General features: G+C 43.5%; 1 long non-coding RNA gene across 1 annotated transcript; it reads left to right on the top strand.

Annotated features, from left to right (window-relative positions):
* The first annotated feature begins 3246 nt into the window (after nucleotides 1–3246).
* On the top strand, nucleotides 3247–13461 carry LOC116990206. Its single transcript, XR_004416468.1, has 3 exons — nucleotides 3247–3296; nucleotides 3921–3924; nucleotides 13447–13461. It is a non-coding gene; the product is annotated as an uncharacterized LOC116990206 (long non-coding RNA).
* The last annotated feature ends 345 nt before the right edge of the window (nucleotides 13462–13806 follow it).

The raw sequence follows: 13806 nt of genomic DNA, 5'->3' as shown, positions 1-13806 counted from the left end.
CTGGACTTCCCCAACATCGGGAACAATCTTCCTGCATCTAGCCTGTCTAACCCCTTAAGAATTTTGTAAGTTTCTATAAGATCCCCTCTCAAACTCCTAAATTCTAGAGAGTATAAACCAAGTCTATCCAATCTTTCTTCATAAGACAGTCCTGACATCCCAGGAATGAGTCTGGTGAACCTTCTCTGCACTCCCTCTATGGCAATAATGTCCTTCCTCAGATTTGGAGACCAAAACTGTACGCCCCTTTAGGTATTGAAACAGTGGCTGCAGCCTCACACACTCCATGTACACGTGGTAACATTCTTCCCTGTTAGACAGTGTTTCCATGACACTTAGAAGAACGAGTGAAAGTGACCACATTAATTTCCTGGAACTGACATTATTTTGACCATGCACAACGATTAAGTATTCCCTTGCAATAAAGTGAACTGCTCGCCCTGACCTCCATCAACGTAAGGGAAGATGACCTGTCACTATAACATGTAATTACAATCAAAATCACGTTATCTTCTTTACAGTATAAATTAATCCGGTCGCGAGATCATGCATATGTCAATAAAACCTTGTTTTTTTCCTAACGTTGGACGTTCTTCACCGCAAATGCGTACAGTAATTATAATGCGATAGCTAATGGGCACATATGCATCGCTATTATTATTCTAGGGCTTAAAAGAGACCTCGCAGGCATCGGTAAGTAATATAAGTTGTACAGGCACCCGTTAACATGTATTTTATACTTATGCACAGTTCTTATTCAACTTAATGTCAATCGTTTGGCAGCATAATCGCATAATAGTAATCGAGAAACGCTAGTTCTTTGTCCACCCGCATTGTGTAGTGATTTATTTCAAATCGTCCTTAAAAAGCTATGTAAACTTCACCCATGGTTTCTCGTAGCAGAGTTCGCGCGCGCATGCACACGCACACACATATATACAAACATCCATGGCCAGCACAAATCAGAGCAGGTTGAAATATGCTGTTAGGAGAGTGATTAACTGACAATCACGTTCGTGAAGATTGTTTTAAGACATGGCGAAAGAATGAGCAGGAAGTCGGAATGAACCATCCATCTGAACCTCAGTTTGCCCAGTGCAGGGGGCATCGAGATTCAGATGAGATAGGTTTAAGGAGGGGAGGGGATGTTTAAAAGGAACCTGAGTGGTAACTTTTTCAACCAAAAATGTGGTGGGTGTATGAAACGAGCTGCCAGAGGAGGTAGATGTTACATGTATTATCGCAACTTTAGACAGGTGCATAGGTAGGACAGGTTTAGAGGGATATGGGCCAAACGCAGGAAGGTGGGACTAGTGTAGGTTAGACATGTTGGTCCGTGTGGGCTTGTTGGGCCGAAGGATCCGTTTCCACATTGCTTGACTTTATGATTATAATTCACCGATATATACCAACTTATTCCCTTTATATGTTTAAAAGTGCGACACCGGGAACATGGAACTCTGAACAAATGTTTATTGATTAAATTGTATTGAATAAAGAATAATCGGTTTTATGATTTCAGAAACGGACGGCCTGGAAAGTCCTCGCAGAAGAGGTAACAGAAAGAACCATTGTATATGTTATGTCGTCTGAAAATGCTGGAGTACTCAGCAGGCCAGGCAGCATCTCTGTAGAGAAGGGATGGTTGACCTTTTGGGACGAGACCCTACTTCGGACTGAATGCATACAGTGCATTATAATTTATTTTGAATGCAGAAGCTGAAAGATCTTCAGAATGTTGTGCATGTGGAAACATGTGTTATATTGTAGAAAAACGTTCCAGATGGAGAGATTATATTTGTACTCACGAAACATATTGTGTGGATTTATGCGATCCTTCTGTTTCCTTTAGAACACCTACTATTGCCACCTTTGTTTGTTCTCGAACCTTAACATATAGCAGTTAATTAACTCGAAACGTTTGCCTTTAAGATCTCGAAACATTGCAAAGGCTGCTTAGAAAAGCTGGTGAGAAAAATATTGCCCTCACCTCCAATGAGCGAACAGGGGTCAACTTTGGAGTCCAGTAAATCTCGCGGCGGGAGGGGGGGGGGGGGGGGGGGGGTCATTCTCTTTATAACGCGGGAAAGGCAAATTTATGTTGTGAACTAATGTGGGATATGATGACACTTGTTGACTGCAAACTTTCGTAACCTTATTGAGTCGTGGTATAATATCAATGCTTGGAAAAGCCATATGTTTACGAATAAATAAGTGCAGAGAAATCTGAAAACAAATGATGCAGTTGACCCGGGAGACACCTTTACAGTTGGTAAGTTGAGGGTTTGATTTTATTTGCGAAAAAAGCCAGATAGCACGACCAATACGACAAAGGAAAATCGACAGGACAGGTCTGGTAAATATATGTTTGAGATGATTCCTCTACTTTTTCTAATTGTACTGCATCAGTCTGGGTGAAATTTCCATCTACTAAGCGGCTTTGATTTATTTTAAGTGATCAATGAATCAGCGGAGGTAGACAACAATGCTGGAGAAACTCAGCGGGTCGAGACCCGAAACGTCACCTATTCCTTCGCTCCATAGATGCTGCCTCACCCGCTGACTTTCTCCAGCATTTTTGTCGACCTTCGATTTTTTGCAGCATCTGCAGTTCTTTCTTAAACAACGAATCAGCAGTATTCCTTGGCACACCAGCTTTATTTACATTTGATGGAGGAGAGTTTGTTTTGCTGAAACGATTAAAAAAAAACCGAGATGACTGATACGAAATGTGAAGGCAAAAGGTTGATCATGGTTTTGTCCGAATCAAGAAAGAGGTTTGGTGCTTTCCTTTGTGCAATCTAGTTGTGCGGCACGATGGTACTGAGATAGTCATGTTTCCTTTTGGTTGTCCATTCGTAAACTCATATCATGATTGGTCGCGGCAAGCTTTCAGCTCTTTGAGTTTCGCAAGTTCCATTCTGGTGTGATTGTGCATATTACAGTGGGTGTTGACTTCCCTGTATCTCCGCTCACAAATTGCCTGTATCGTACAAAATACTGGCCATGCCTATTGGATGGTTTGGCTGGATGATTTATTGATTTTTAATTGATGATAGAATTATTCTAAGCATGGCTGTCTGGTCACGTGTTAGGCTGAAACAAATGATCATAATGTCGGTACGTCATGAATGCCATATGACAAAATTGGGGACATTTGTCAGATCTATTTTGAACATATCTCATTTATAGGGGTAACGGTGTCACCAGAAAGCAAACCATTCTGAGGCAGTGCCAATATCATGATGGGTAATGCCCCCGTCCCTCTTAGGATACCTGAACGGAAACCTCTGGAGGTTTTTGTCAGTCTCCCTAATGGTCGAAAGTGGTTTCCGCTTCTTCTATGCTCCGGCGATTATTTCAAAAAATTCAAAACCGGCCGTGGAAGGTAAGACCTTCCACTACCTGCAACCTCCGGTAACCGCCTTCAACTAGCATCGCAACCGGCTTCGACTAAAAAATTACCGATTTTTAAAACGGCAACCTATTTTTAGTCGCGGCCGGTTTTGAATGTTTTGACAAAAAATTCTGGGAACCTCCCGGAACCTCCGGGAACCGCACGGATACCTTGGGCGGGGCGCAAAGTCTCCAGATGTATCCGTTCAGGTTTCCTAAGTGGGACAGGGGCATAAGCGCAAGATCCATTCAACGTGAAAAGCCATCGTTTTACGCCCAGAAATTGTTCACAATGTTGTTCCTATGGTTGTTGACTCAAATAGCGGCATGACATTCCACGATGGGAATCAGATGCCATAACAGGTCTTTGGCGACAATGTCAGTAGATAGCTAGGCAGAAGCATATCCCTTAATAATTATATCTTTACCATTGTATGCGGTCCAACATCCCAACATGATCTCAATAAATACGGCGTTACATAGATGAGTGACGTAGATTGTTACCTCATACTAACTATTGACAGACTTGTGCACCAACTCTTCTGCATATGTACAACATCAAATGACAATAGAAGAGATCGATTAATTGTGCCGGCTATATATATTGTTGCCGTATTCAAGGCATTACTCGATCCATCATCAGTAAGCCGTTGCCAAAACAGAGTGGCATTTTTCAGATTTTAAAAAGTGTTGTTAAGTTTGAAATATATGTTCATAATATGATGTCTCAAATTAGAATTATGTGAAACAGTATTATATGCTTTAATAAAACACCAAGCCGATAACTCCGTGGCCATAATTTATGTGTGGGTAGAAGTTTTCATAACCGATGAAACGATTAACTCATATCACGATCTGAACTCAATGTGCCTGAAATCATGTAGATATGCTTTATTCCCGTAACCGAAGTAGTCCTATCTTGGCAAAATGAGTACAGCAATGCCTAGAAGTCATTCTCACATCACACAATCATATTGATTCTATAGAAGAAAAGTCGGCCAAATTGGATGCAGGTAAGACCATAATATCATTCTTGATTGGAAATAAATTTCGATGACTGTAGCAGGGCCTCCATCATATGCAAAATGTGTTTTGTGGGAGAGGAAGACAGTGTCAATATAGTTTTGTATAATTTTGATCAGCCATGGCATGGTTGAATATGAAGATATTGTGTCTCCACCCTTCTGTTTGATCCCCGAATAAGAGGTTGCGAAAGATAGAAAATGCTGGCTTAAGTCAGCGTGTCTGTCAGCATCTCCGGAGAAAAGGTGTCGGTGACATTTCGGGTCGAAAGTCTTTTTCAGACTGAAAGATAGACATGCGTGTGTGTTTGTGTGTGTTTATGTGTGTGTGTGTGTGTGTGTGTGTGTGTGTGTGTGTGTGTGTGTGTGTGTGTGTGTGTGTGTGTGTGTGTGTGTGTGTGTGTGGGGGGGGGGGGGGGGGGGGGGGTGACGATGTCTAGTGATGAAATAAGGCCAGAAAAAAATAGGTAATTTCAGTTGTCTTGTTTGAATTTCAATTAAAATATCCACTGGGGAAACACGCCTTCTACCGAATATCTACTTAATGAATAAATAAATGCCTTTCGAATTTGATTGAAACTGTATCGTTTTATTTCACAATTCTGAGTGAGTTGGTTGATTGCGAGCATAACAATGTGAAACCATATGTTACTTCGTCGAGTATCACTTAACCAAGCTTACTGATTTCCCTTCTCCCACATGAAATTATGCTCACTCAAAAGAGGAAATATTGCGATTAGATCGCAACTGGACTGTCAGTGATCTGTATCACCAAAATTATACAATGACAGTAATTATGGCTGTATTTTTCCACAGTCCTTCAGAGACTTAAACATACTTTGCAAGAAAAAGGTTAGTTTAATTAATCAAATTATTTTTCTGAGGACTAGCCTTATTCTCCTCCCCCCCCCTCCCCCCACCCCCCCCCCCCTTCACACTCCAAACTACCGATCCCACAACCAATGCAACATATAGAACTTAAGGATATATAAACATAACTTTGTTTGCGCTCAGAAAAAACACGCTCGTAATATTATTTCACGCTGTCAATATGCTTTATAAATCTATATCGACGTAAATGTAATTATATTTCAGACACCGCTCTTGAGAAACAGGCCGACGGTACAGTATGGCATAATAATTATCTTGCATATTTTGCTGCTTATCATCTGTAAGCAAACATATATTGATTAAGAGGACATCAGGAACTGTGGGTATGGGAATCTTGAATACTGCACAAATTGAAGGAGTGACAGGCACGTCCAGTCGCATCTGTGCAGGGAATGGATAGGGTGACGTTTCAGATCAGGAGCCTCCTGCTGGACCGCTCAGTTCCTCCAGCAGACTGATTGGTGTTTCAGATTCCCATATAAACTGTCCCACTGAGAATCTTATCATTCTCAATGTCCGCTGGTTCGTAGGCATATATATCTTTCATCACTGTGAAAAGTGACGAAAATATTAATTTAACACTTCAGCCATCTGTTGTACCTCCAAACGTAAACAATTTGGTGCCAATACATTGTCGATATTCTGTCCATAGGTATACATTTGCCCTGAATATATCTGTGTGATCTCGTTTAATTCTCGTTTACTTCACTTGGCATCGACGGTTCCCTATTCCTGCCAATCATGCCCTTCACTTTAGCAGCAATGTTCTGGCCCTAACCAATTGCTACTTTACGGCTGCAAAGCTTCCAATTACCGGCTCTGGACACAACCATGTCCAGTATACCTTTATAAATACCCGTCCAATAAGAAATATTGCCCAGTTTATTATTACAGCTTCTTCATTATTGTTTTTAAACTAATATAATTGTAGTGGGTATTTCGAACGAACATCCATTAACGCATATATCTACATCGGTGAGACCAAGCGGAGGCTAGGCGATCGTTTCGCCGAACACCTGTGCTCGGTCCGCAATAACCAAACTGACCTCCCGGTGGCTCAGCACTTCAACTCCCCCTCCCACTCCGTATCCGACCTCTCTGTCCTGGGACTCCTCCATGGCCAGAGCGAGCAACACGGGAAATTGGAGGAACAGCATCTCATATTCCGCTCGGGGAGTCTGCATCCTGAAGGCATGAACATTAAAATCTCCCAATTATGTTAACCCTTACTGTCTCCTCCCCTTCCCCAGCCCTCGGGCTGTCTCCTCGCATCCCTCAGCCTTCGGGCCCCTCCTCCTCCTTTTTCTTACTTCTCCCCCCCCCCCCCCCTCACCCCCCCCCCCCCCCCCCCCCTCACCCCCCCCCCCCCCCCCCCCCCTCACCCCCCGTAAGTCTGAAGAAGGATTTCGGGCCGAAGCGTTGCCTATTTCCTTCGCTCCAGTTTTGTGTACCAACGCATATATCACATACCTTTCTGAATTTCCCAAAAGAACAACGAATTATATATTTATATAGTACGGCAATCTTGGTGCTGAAAATAATATAAGGAAACAACTAAAAATATAGATCGTTCCAGGCCCTTGACACTGCATGTATTCGCGTCAAAATAAAAAGTATTGAACCATTGATAAAGTTTGCGATGAACTGCCGCAAGATTATTGAAATAACATCTGTTATCCCCAGCGTATATCTGCGGACGAAGTTTTCATGACGTTTTAAGATCGTTTTGCTGCTATTCGTGGCATACTTTCATGGAAAACATGAAGGTATTGATACAAGTTACACTGCCAAAATAAATATATTGAGATAGGGTTGACTTCAATTTTTCAGAAGCTGCAAATCTAAAGAAAGCACTGCAGGTGGTAGGTAAGTGGCACACAAGAAAATATTGATATATATCTCTGTCTGTTTTTCCGGGATAACTGTCGGCGGCGGGTGCGGCGCGGCGATCGGGCCTACCCATAGTCTTTGAAATCGAATAATTGTATTGTATTGTATTGTATTCAAATTTATTGTCATTGTCTCAATTAGCGACAACGAAATTAATTGTCCTTACAGGCAGTATCATAAAAATAAATAAATAATAAATAATAAAACATATTAAAAATAAAATTGAATTAAAAAAATTGAATTAAAAAAAGAAAAGCACAAACACAGAAAGTCCACGACACAATATAACACAGTGGCCCCAAGGTGAGGAAGGCACCATAGTCCAGCCAGCCCCCCCTCCGATCTTCCCAGGTGTTCATCCGTGGTCTGGGCCTTCCGAGCACCCGCAGTCGCCGCTCCGGATGTAATCAATAATCCACATATCCCTATCATGTAAGTGGGGAGTTGGATTTAGAAATCCATACAATATTACTATTGTAGAAGAACTGTGCATGAGAGACCGCTTGAGAATATGAGAGACTGAAAAATGAGTTCTTAAAAATGGGAAAATAACGATAGATTTGCACATGTTGCAATTTCGCACATAAAATACACCAACCCATTATTTTTAAGTGACAAGATGCACGGATTTCGACATACTCAATTTACCAAATTAACAAACAGTTCCTCGTGTACACCAGGGCTACCAGCAATGACAAATCATATGCCGTTAAATAATTCGTATATAATTCGGATGCACCACCAGCAAACGAATAACTGAATACTTAACGGTTATTGGAACTCCCGCCAATGGTCTACCGTTACATCATATATACCCCCGGAGGTATGAATAACATATTCCGACGCTCTAACGCACGCCCGACACAGCCTCCAGAAGGTTTGTGAGCACTGATATATACTTATTCTCATAAAGCAATCAGAAAAATATGTTTATATTCATACAAAACACATTTTACCTCCTGGGTTGCCTAAAACCAGTCCACAATGAGCAAATAAATGTATAGAACAGGATGGAAATAAAATCCACTTCCATAACATATTTCTGACCGCCACTTTGAAAGTAATTGCAAACAATTAAACATAAAGTCATATAATGATTCTTATCTCACAAATAATTCATTCTTGTTAATTGTGCTTGTTGTACAGAAGATAGTCTACGCGAAAATATATCAGGTAGATATTAATGTTTTCAAGGTATTTGTCAGCACCAAATGTTGTAAAGTGTTTAAGTTAATGTTATGTTTTCCCTTGTTGCGTGTGCGCTTCCATTTCTAAAATGTAATTTGTTAACATTCTGTTGGTATTGACGTTGTAGATTTTCCAGAACGACCCTGTGGTGAGTTGAAATCAATTAAGACATAAATTATCCGTTTATTACCTTTTGAATTAGTTGCACTTCCTTCAGTGAACATAATACAACAAATAAATATTGGCGCGAATTAGTGTTGACAAGAATAGCTCGGGAAAGAATGCGGCAGGGGAGGATTTAAAAGTATAATCGATGTGTGGCAGTCAAGGGGGAGGAATTCAGCTCCGTACACGGTATCCTTGCTTATGATCGCAGTGAACATGGTTCAGATTACATTTAAGACTGTGTTCCTACGACTGGACATGTCATCCTTAAGGAACGATTGGATAAATTAATTATTTTCTTTGGGATTAAAAACGATGAACTGATATCAGATATGTCACAAGTTATCTGCTGAGATTGGTTGAGAAACACGATGCATGATTAAGGATTTGGAAGAAGGATTTGATAGGCAGTGAAGAAAGCGAATGGTATGTTACCATTCATAGCAAAATAATTTGAGCATTTGAGCATGGAGGTTCTACTGCAGTTGAACGGGGTCTTGGTGAGACCACACCTGGAGTATTGCGTACAGTTTTGGTCTCCTAATCTGAGGAAAGATATTCTTGCCATAGAGGGAGTACAGAGAAGGTTCACCAGACTGATATCTGGGATGTCAGGGCTTTCATATGGAGAAAGACTGGATAGACTCGGCTTGTACTCGCTAGAATTTAGAAGATTGAGGGGGGTCTTATAGAAACTTACAAAATTCTTAAGGGGCAGGACAGGCTAGATGCAGGAAGATTGTTCCCGATGTTTGGGAAGTCCAGAACAAGCAGTCATAGTTTAAGGATAAGGGGGAAGTATTTTAGGACCGAGATAAGAATTTTTTTTTCACACAGAGAGTGATGAATCAGTGGATTTATCTGCCACAGAAAGTAGTTCATTTTAACTGTGCCCAGGATACTGATGCGGCCTTTATCGCGCCCTCTCCATGTCATGTGGGATAACCTATACTTATTTACATACATTTGATGTTAACATATAATGAGCGTTTGAGGGCACTGGGTCTGTTTCGGTGGAGTTCAGAACAAAGCGGGAATGGTCACATTGAAGCGTACAGCATAATCAAAGGCTTGGATGAAGTGGATGAGTAAGGGATGTTTCCATCAGTGATAGAATCTAGGACTCGCGGTCATAGACTCAGAAATAAAGGACATTATTTTAGGAAGGAGATGAGAATTAATGTAGTCAGTCAGATCATGGTGAATCTGTGGAGTTATTTGTAGGGATAATTTGTAGGGGGCGCTGCTCTGGCAGCAGCCATGTCATGCAGCTCGTCAGTTTTTCAATTTTTTTTATTTTTTTAGTATGTTTTAAAGTCTGTATTTAATGTTTCTTTGTGTGTTTTATGTGGGGGGTGGTGTGGGGGGGGTGAGGGGGAAATCGCTTCGGTCGTCTCCTCCACAGAGAGGCGAGTTTTTCCAGGTCGCCTCCCCCGTGGCCTAACATCAAGGATCGACGCGGCCTTTCCCGGAGACGCGCCCGGGGCTTCAGCGGCGGGCGCAGCGTGGACTCTCGGCGTGGAGCGGGTGAGCCCTCGCTGGGGCTCGCTGGAGGGGAGCGCTCCGTTTCGCTGACCCGGGGCAGCCGGCAGCCTGAAGTCGCAGCCTGAAGCCGCGGTCTGCAGAGCTCCAGCTGGTGCGGCGTCTACAGCCCGGGATCTCACGTTGGGGACCCGGGGGAAGAAGTAGCCATCACTGCCGGCCCGCGGCCGACTTCTACCGCGGGCCCGTCATGGACTTACCATCACCCCTGGTGGGGAGCTTCGACCACCGGCCCTGCAGTCTACGGTGCTTCTGGCTGCGGCGGGGACTTTAAATCTTGACCGCCGGCCTGCGGCCTACAACAACTTAAAGCCGCGGTCTCCGGTGAGGAAGAGCCGATCCTGGACTGACTCTGGACTCTGGTCCTGACCACGGGGGGGAAATGGAGGAGGACTGGCCAAATGTTGTGCCTTCCACCACAGTGATGAATGCTGTGGTGGATGTTTGTGTTACAGTTTTATTGTGGTTGTGTGTTCTTTATTATTGTATCGCTGCAGACAACCCACATTTCCACCAGCGTGGCTGTGTGGCAATAAATTATATCTAAATCATCTAAATCTAAATTTGCTTCAGAAGGCTGTGGAGCCTAACTCAGTGGATGTTTTTAAGACAAAGATTGATAGATTCTTGATTAGTACAGGTGTCAGGGGTTATGGGGAGAGTTCAGAAGAATGGGGTTAGCAGGGAGAGATAGATCAGCCATGATTGAATGGTGATTAAGACTTTACGGGCCGAAATGCCTTATTCTGCTCCTATTACATATGATCTTATGATTTCTGCCGCCTCATTGGTCAATAAATTTAGTCATCGTGTGCAATATTAATACACATCAGATTATTACTTATGAGGCATTATCCGCGCTCTTTCAGGTTTGGTTTTATTCATTTTAACTGCACAGACAGTATCTGGTTGATTTTCATAAACGTTCGAAGCTCACGAACATGCAGAGAACCATGCCATAACTGGCTAAAATAAAATGATTCATTTTCGAGACCAAATATTGCTTCCAAATAGATTGGCCATTGGTCTATATTAGTGCGTAAATTATTGTATTGCCGTGTTTGGGCTCCCGTTCCAAATAAGGCAATCATTATGTATAGTTTATATAACATTTAATAAAACTATAATAACAAAACATAATTTAGTGGGTGCAATCAATTGGTACATGATTTGTGTTCGTTTTCAGACGTGGCGGCGGTAACTGCACAGCTGCAAGATTGTGGTACGTTTGCCTGTCCATATGTTTCCCATGTGGATATCAGCAACCCAACATAATATATGGCATACCTGTTTTGCTCATCCGTGGACTGCGTCCTGCAGAACGTATCTTCCTGCCTGAACCTTTTCTGTATGTAAAATGCGACATTGTTTACATTTTGCAAACGATGTCACGTATACTCAATATATTGACGTATTTAATAAAAAAATACAATCAGCATGAAAAACTACAACTCCAGGACTGCTTTGATCGCACCGACTGGGACCTGTTTGCACAACAGGCTACCAGTGGTAGAGAGGTAGACTTGGAGGAGTACACATCCACTGTGCTCTCCTACATCAACTGCTGTGTGGAGACTGTCACAGTGGACAAGCAAATAAAGATGTTCCCAAACCGGAAACCCTGGATGAACAAGGAGGTTCAGGATCTACTAAGGGCATGCAACAACGCCTTTAAAACCAGGGACACTTCTGCTTACAGTGCGGCCAGGTCGAACCTGAACAGAGGCATAGAAAAGGCCAAAGTCATCCACATGCAAAGGGTAGAAGACCACTTCAATACCGCGGACACCAGAAGCATGTGGCAGGGTGTCAGGGACATCACTGACTACAAGAGCAGACCCGCCTGCCCCCCACGGCGATATCACACTGGCCAACGAACTAAACACCTTCTTTGCCCGGTTCGATACTGGCAACACCACCAGGTGTGGAATAACCCCGGCCATTGCGGAGGGACAGGCCTTAACACTGAGCACTCAGGAGGTACAGTGCGCTCTGCGTAGGATCAATCCACGCAAGGCTGCAGGCCCGGATGGTGTACAGGGAAGAGTATTAAAGGACTGTGCTGGACAGCTGGTGGAGGTATTCACGAGAATCTTCAATGTATCTCTATCTCTGGCAACGGTCCCCAAGTGCCTGAAAACAGCCACCATAGTGCCGGTGCCGAAAAAGTCCAAAATCACCAACCTCAACGACTACCGGCCGGTTGCCCTGACTCCAATCCCCATGAAGTGCTTCGAAAGGCTGGTCCTCTCTCATATTAAATCCAGCATCCCTGCCTCACTGGACTCCCATCAATTTGAATACAGGGCAAATAGATCGACAGAGGATGCCATCTCTCTGGCCCTTCACACTGTCCTGACTCACCTGGACAGACAGGGCACGTATGTGAGGATGATCTTCATTGACTATAGCTCTGCATTCAATACGGTCATCCCCACCAAGCTCACCACCAAACTCCACCAGCTAGGCCTCAGCTCACCGATATGCGCTTGGATCCTGAACTTTCTCACGGAGCGACCGCAGGCAGTGAGACTGGGCCCGCACCTGTCCTCCACCATCACCCTGAGCACCGGCACACCACAGGGTTGTGTACTAAGCCCCATGCTCTACTCCCTCTTCACTCACGACTGTGTCCCTGCATTCGACACCAACACCATCGTGAAGTTTGCAGACGACACAACAGTGATTGGGCTGATCACCAACGGTGATGAAACAAACTACAGAGCGGAGGTGCAGAACCTGGCGGACTGGTGCGCCAATAACAACTTGGCACTAAACACCTCCAAGACCAAGGAGCTGATTATTGACTTCAGGAGGTCCCATTCTGGAGAATACGCCCCAATCTCCATTTACGGGGAAAGTGTGGAGAGAGTGTCCAGTTTTAAGTTTCTGGGCACTCACATTTCAGAAGACCTCACATGGTCCACAAACACCGCCGCGCTGGTCAAGAAGGCACAGCAACGACTGTTCTTCCTGAGGACATTAAAAAAGACTGGTCTGCCCCAACAGCTGCTGACAACGTTCTACCGCTGCACCACAGAGAGCATACTAACGTATGGCATCTCTGTGTGGTATCTCAGCTGCACGGAGGCGGAGAGGAGAGCTCTTCAGCGCGTCGTCAACAGAGCGCAGCGGATCATCGGGACAGAGCTACCAGCCTTGGAGGGCATCTACCACACGCGGTGCCTCAGAAAGGCCCTCAGCATCCATAAGGACTCATCACACCCCTGCCACGGTCTGTTTCAACTACTTCCCTCCGGCAGACGTTACAAGGCCTTCTACGCCCGAACCACTAGACTCAGGAACAGTTTTATCCCAAGAGCTATAGCGGCTCTGAGCCGGCCCCAATGAGTGCCCCCCACCCACCCCCTTTGGACAGTCTCCCTCAGATGGTCACGTCAATCAATTCAGCTTGTTTATTTATGTATTGTATTTATTTACCTTTCTTGTACATCAGTGGAGCTGCATACTAAATCTCGTTGCACTGACGTGCAATGACAATAAAAGATATATTATATTATAATTATTATTATTATATTATGCTATAAAAATTGGGTGGTAACAATTCCAGTTTTCCCATGTCAAAAATGTTTGAATTAACTTAAAAGTAAAGTATTCACATACTGTTATTCTACAATGTAATGATTTTTCATTTGTTCCCTGATACTCTGATGGTTATTAACGCTACTATAATTATTTTAGGGAAACGTCT

Source organism: Amblyraja radiata, chromosome 30, assembly GCF_010909765.2.
Source record: "Amblyraja radiata isolate CabotCenter1 chromosome 30, sAmbRad1.1.pri, whole genome shotgun sequence".
NCBI lineage: Eukaryota > Metazoa > Chordata > Chondrichthyes > Rajiformes > Rajidae > Amblyraja > Amblyraja radiata.
This window is presented reverse-complemented; position numbering and strand designations above follow the sequence as displayed.